The following is a 6,931-nucleotide window of genomic DNA, read 5'->3' as shown; positions in this document are numbered from 1 at the left end:
TTAGCCTCGAATCGAGGAGTAAACCCAAGGATAATGAACACAAAACATGAGCTAGTGTTTCTTTCCTTGAGGTCAGTATGTTGTATGATAACTCATGTATATCATGTATGTATATGCATAATAATCTTCATTCCCCAAAGAAGGACACTACCTTAGAAGAAAGGGAAGAGATGATGTCTTTTGAGTCAACATTAAAGAGACCAAGAAATGATCTCAATGCTTTGCATCATCCCCGAGTAGACATTAAGGGAACAATAGAAGAACAAGGATACATATAGAAGAATGGTCATAAAAAAACAAGAAAGGAGAGAGAGAAATATCTGCAGTGCTAATATTGCTAGTCTAGCATGACATCTGCCTCTCGATCTTGCTGAACACTATTTTGAGAAGGCGAGAAACATGCTAGAGGAGCGACATCAAGCATAGCAGATGGAGCTATCACAACATCCAAATGAGGATTATGCTCATGTTGTAAGTCACTTTGTTTGATTCTAGGAGCTAGGATCCGATAAATGCTTTTCCACATCAACATACTCATACTCATTACCAAAAGCATTAGGAGTTGTATTGCCATTATGAATAACATTTTCACCCATTTCTTCATCAAAGTTTAGAGAAAGAGGAGAAAGAACACAAATAGGAGTAAAACCATCACATGTTTTATGGCACTTATGATTTGGAGATGTAGGTTGAACATCTTTCTTAGGAGAAAAGGGAATCATGTCAACTGTTGGAGTTTGAGGAGATTGAATATTTTGAGGGATAGCTTCACGAGCTCAAACACGACGTCTTCATTGATGTTGTCAATTTCTCAATGATCCCGTTGAGTCTTAGTGGAAGGATGAGAAGGAGAAGGAACATTTGAACAAGTAGGAATGTTTCTCTCCTTGATAGTGGAGGGTTTAAGTTGAGGTCTTTTTGGTTGAACAATAGGAGAATAAGGCCTCTTCTCTCGATAAGAGGAAGGAGGTGGAACTGCACCATAGAAAGGAGGAATATTAGGTGTAGGAAGGAGACCATGTCCATCATGAGGAGAAGGTATAGGTCTAACCTTAAGAAGAATATTGTTGATCTCCTTAAGAGAAGGTAAAGTCACATCCATAGGTATAGGTGGAGAATCTTCCTTAGGAGGGAGAATAGTTCTATCTGTGAGGGGAAGAACCTTATCTTAAAGAATAATAGGAATGTCAAGTGTTGAGGATATATGTTGACTTAAGGATAAAATCATATCGTTCTTCCCTTTTTGATAAGATTTAAAAAGAGAATCACTCCTTGATGGAAGAGATTGAAATTGTTTAGGCCAAAAGAGATCAATAGGAACACCAGGGCTTCTTTCAGATGGATGAAATAAGATATGGTTCATAGTTATTATTTCTCCATTGTGAGGAAATTTCAGACACTTGTGTATTGGAGAAGCAATAGGCTTCCTGGAAGATAGCCAAGGATAGGCCAAATTCACATGGAATTGCTCAGAAGATGGTATGATAACAAAGTAAATATCCATGGATCTAGCATGAACTTCAATGGGAAGGGTGATAGAGACAATGGTAGGACAAGAGAAGCCATAAAATAAATTCACAACCACATTAGAAGCATCATATATTGGTTTATGCAATTGTAAAGTGAAAAGATACTCTTCAGCTATGACATTAACCATGCAAGAGGGATCAATAAGGGAACCATGGCAAGGGATATCCTCAACCTTCACAACTATGTATAAAGGGCCATCAAGCGCTCTAATGGTTTCACTAGTGTCAAATGTAATACAAGGATCCTTAGGCGTATCTTGTGTTTCTACCATATTAACTAAGTTTGGAGCAATAGAAGTGAATTCTTCAAAAGAGAGAATTAGGCATAATCTCAATAACATTAGAGGTATGAGAAGGCAAGGGATCAGTGAAAATCTTAAGATTTTGATTAGGAGGAGCTACTGATTTATTCCCTTTATCATTCACACTTACCACAGATATAGTATTATTATCAATCAAGTCTTGAATCTTATTCTATAATCAAAATATTTCTCAATATCATGACTAGGTTGACAATGAAATTGGCAAAAAGAATTATTATCAAAATAAGTGGATGCAAGTTTAGAAGGATCAATTTTTTTTATAGGAGGAAGTTTGATAACATTTTTGTGCAACAAATGAGACATAATACTATGTAAAGATTCATTCAAAGGAGTGAATTGTCTTTCTCTTTGGAAAAATTTAAAAATAGAAGGCACACCTATTGTAGCATTCACATGGTTGTTGTTGATTGGATCATTGAACTTGATGAACCTTTTTGTTGTTTTAAACTTTACAAATGGTTGTTGAACACTCTCCCCCTTATCACGTGGAGCCATAGGAGTGGATTACTTCATTTGACTCACAACCAATTGATAATTGTGGAGTGTTGTGCACAACTACGGAAAGGAAGTAAACTCAGACAAAAGAAGCTTTTCCCTAATATCTTTTTATAAATTAGAAATGAAACTTCTTTGAATATCATTATCAAGTACATGAAAAGAAATTTGAGCACACAAATGCTTATATCTACCAATGAAATCAATCACTTTTTATTTTAACACCTTGTTTACAATACATTAAATCAGTCAATGTGATTTTAGGACCAATGTTGTTTTAAAATTGTTGAATGAAAGAATTTGCTAATTGTTGAAAGGAAGTGATAGAATAAGAAGGCAAAGAGAAATATCATTGTAAAGCCTTATCTCTTAGTGTTTCGGTAAACAATTTTGCAAGCAATCTTTGATCATAAGAAAAATCATTACACAAGGTTTGAAATGTTTTGACATACATAAGAGGATCTCCTTTTCCATTATAGAGTTCCAATAGATGGATCTCCACATGTTCAGGTGGCACAAATTTAATAATATCAAGAGAAAGTGGGCTCACAACATCAAAGGTGGGCACACTAAACTTGGATTGACTCATGGAAGCAATTTGTTGTTGTAAGGAAGACATAGTTTGAGCAAGATTGTTAATTGTTGCTTCGATAGAAGAATTGATGTTAGACATAGTTGATTGAGAAGGTGGTGTGATGTTATTGAAAGAAGGCATGGACTAAGAATAATGTGGTGGGATATTATGGTAAGTAGGCATTGGTGATGATTGGGTAGGAAAAGGGACACTTAAAGGAGGAATAAAGTTGTTGAAGGAATTGCCCCCTTGTGTCACACTGATTCATTGAGTAATAATATAAATATTCATGGAAGACATAGGTAATGATGGAGGATTAAATGAAGAAGAAGGATTTCCCCCATGACCCATGGTTGTAGGAATAACATTTTGAGTTGAAGTAGCCATGATATTGGAGGTAAAAGTAGGAATACTAGTCATAGGAGTAGTCAAAGGAATTGAAGGATTGACTTGTGTTGAAGGTTGTGAATAAGCTAGGGTTTCAACACAACTCTTGATAGGCATGACATTAGAATCAACAATATGTGCAATTGCACACAATCTATCAATTCCAATCTTGTCACTTTGAATCATGCCCTTAAGGCCTTTAATTAATGGAAGAGATTCACTATTAAGGTAAATAATAAGATCTAGATTCAGTCTGGTTTCAAGAAGAATTCATCCTGTATAAGACAAAGATGATCAAAGTGTCTGGTTTCAGGAAGCATTCATCTTGTATAAGACATGATTGATCACAATATCTGGTTTTAGGAAGGATTCATCCTATATAAGACATGATCGGAGTGTTTGGTTTTAGGAAGGATATATCCTATATAAGACATGACTGATCACAACGTCTTGTTTTAGGAAGGATTCATCCTGTATAAGACATGATCAGATCACAACGTATGGTTTGAGGAAGGATTCATCTTGTATAAGACACGATTGATCATAGTGTCTGGTTTCAGGAAGGATTCATCCTATATAAGACATGATCAAATCACAAGGTCTGGTTTTAGGAAGGATTCATCTTATATAAGACATGATTGATCACAATGTCTGGTTTTAGGAAGGATTCATCCTATATAAGACAAAGATGATCAAAGTGTCTGGTTTTAGGAAGGATTCATCCTATATAAGACATTATTGATCACAATATCTGATTTCAGGAAGGATTCATCCTATATAAGACATGATCAGAGTGTTTGGTTTCAGGAAGGATACATCCTGTATAAGACATGACTGATCACAACGTCTGCTTTTAGGAAGGATTCATCCTGTATAAGACATGATTGATCACAACATCTGGTTTCAGGAAGGATTCATCCTATATAAGACATGATCAAATCACAACATCTGGTTTCAGGAAGGATTCATCTTGTATAAGACATGATTGATCACAACGTCTGGTTTTAGGAAGGATTCATCCTATATAAGACATGATCAGATCACAACATCTTGTTTTAGGAAGGATTCATCCTATATAAGACATGATTGATCACAATATCTAGTTTCAGGAAGGATTCATCCTATATAAGATATGATCAGAGTGTCTGGTTTCAGGAAAGATACATCCTGTATAAGACATGACTGATCACAACGTCTAGTTTCAGGAAGGATTCATCCTGTATAAGACATGATCAGATCACAACATCTGGTTTTAGGAAGGATTCATCCTATATAAGACATGATTTATCACAATGTCTGGTTTCAGGAAGGATTCATCCTGTATAAGACATGATCAGATCACAACGTCTGCTTTCAGGAAGGATTCATCCTATATAAGACATGATTGATCACAACATCTAGTTTTAGGAAGGATTCATCCTATATAAGACATGATCAGATCACAACATCTGGTTTCAGGAAGGATTCATCCTGTATAAGACATGATCGGAGTGTCTGGTTTCAGGAAGGATACACCCTGTATAAGACATGATTGATCATAACTTCTGGTTTCAGGAATGATTCATCCTGTATAAGACATGATCAGAGCGTTTGGTTTCAGGAAGGATACATCCTGTATAAGACATGAATTAGAATCAGAATTGATTATGTGAGGAAAAAATAGAGGAAGAAAAATTAGGGTGGAAGGGATAGATGAGGAACAAATATGAAGTAGTCGTGAGGTATTTGGAAAGAAGAATACGAGATGCGAGACCACAAAGGAAAATGGGGGCAATTGAGAACTCCATGGGATTACTGAGTTTAGGATTTGATGGAATGATGGTGAGATTTTATGCACAACAAATGTGGAGAGCCAACCTAGTTTGATGTTTCCCTAAGTGACTTGCACCACTGATTATAGAAATCAGGATGCCATGAGAAATGCAAGGCATGGACTGACTCTGTAGACAAATGGGAATTTCTTGCACACAACAATGCAAGTGTTAAGAAACACTAATACAAAGTTGTGGGTTCATGCAAGGAAACCCTCAAACACACTGATACCTCTTGTACACAAGAAGGTAAGTGTTGATAAACACTAGTACCAGGTTGCCGATTTATACAAGAAGGATCCAAAACATGCCATAGTATGCACCTATCATAACGTACTTGGATATGGAAGAACCCAGGTAGTCGTAAATAGTGGCAGTCATAGGGCAAAAGATGCAAGCCTATATGAAAAGATCTAACAAAATCTAACAAGTCTCTTCCTTGTGACCACATGATACCTCTTGCCAAGAGTAGAACTAGGATGGACTTGGGATTGTTTCTCAAGACTTCTTGAAGCTTACACATAGAGGCATAAAATCTCAGTTTCAATGGGACATTCCTTGTTCATGACTCAGGCAAAGACTTCATCATCATATGCATGTTTTATTGGGAGGCAGAAAAGAAGGAATGTTGTGCATGGGTGGGCTGGATGGTAGATGATTTGTAGTATCGACATGATAGATAGTGGATCTGGTTATTTACCTTGGCGCCTACACAAAGGTTTTCACCAAGGTACTTGTCCATAGCACCACCAAGTGGTTTTCACTAATGGACAAATTGTTTGTTTTTTTCTTTTTCTGATTTTTTTTTTTCTTTTGTGCCATAGGGTGCCTGTTTGCTAGATTTTCACCAAAGTGATGATTTTTTAAGGATCTTTTTCTCATTTTTTTTTAATTTTTCTTGATTTTTTTGACAATCTAAGACTTTCTGAGGACTAAGCATAAAATCTTTTGAGATTCATGATATTCATTGGATCATCCAAAGGATCGCCTTCAGGAGTAGCCAACTCATAAGCTCCTGATCCATATTTTGTTGTGATTACATATGGTCCAAGCCAATTAGGCTCGAACTTGCCTTTCTTTTCTCTTTCTTGTAGATTTTTCTGATTCTCCATGAGGACAAGATCACCAACTTGGAATTCCCAGGTTCTAAATTTTTTATGATAACTCATGCGTATACGGTTTTGATATACCCGGAGATGATTCAAGGCCTTGAGGCACCTTTCATCTAATAATTCTAGCTCTTGTAAGCAGGAAATTCTGTATTCTTCCTCTGGTAGGATGTTTTGCAGCGATAGCCTTAGAGAGGGGATCTCAATCTCAATGGGAAGGATGGCTTTGGAACCAAATACTAGGGAATAAGGAGTGGCACCTATGGGGGTGTGGATGGAGGTGCGGTAGGCCCACAATGTAGGATGGATTTGGAGGTGCCAATCACGACCCCCTTCATTGTCTATCTTTTTGAGGATTTTTATTAGGGTTTTATTAGAAGCCTTAGCTTGGCCATTGCCTTGGGGGTAATATGGAGTAGAGAAGTGGTGTTGGATGTTGAATTTTTGGCAAAGTTCTTTGACATCTTGGTTTTTAAATTGTTTACCATTATCTATGATGATAACTTTTGGGATGCCATACCGGCAGATTAGGTAGTTCAGGATGAATTTGGATATTTGCTTGCCGGTGGTGAAAGTAAGAGGGATAGCCTCTACCCACTTTCTGAAGTATTTGGTGGTAGTGATAATGAATTTATGTCTGTTGGAAGATGAAGGGTGGATTTTCCCAATGAGATCGAGCCCCCACTGTGAGAAGGGCCATTGT

Source organism: Cryptomeria japonica, chromosome 7, assembly GCF_030272615.1.
Source record: "Cryptomeria japonica chromosome 7, Sugi_1.0, whole genome shotgun sequence".
Lineage (NCBI taxonomy): Eukaryota > Viridiplantae > Streptophyta > Pinopsida > Cupressales > Cupressaceae > Cryptomeria > Cryptomeria japonica.
Note: the sequence above shows the minus strand (reverse complement) of the source record.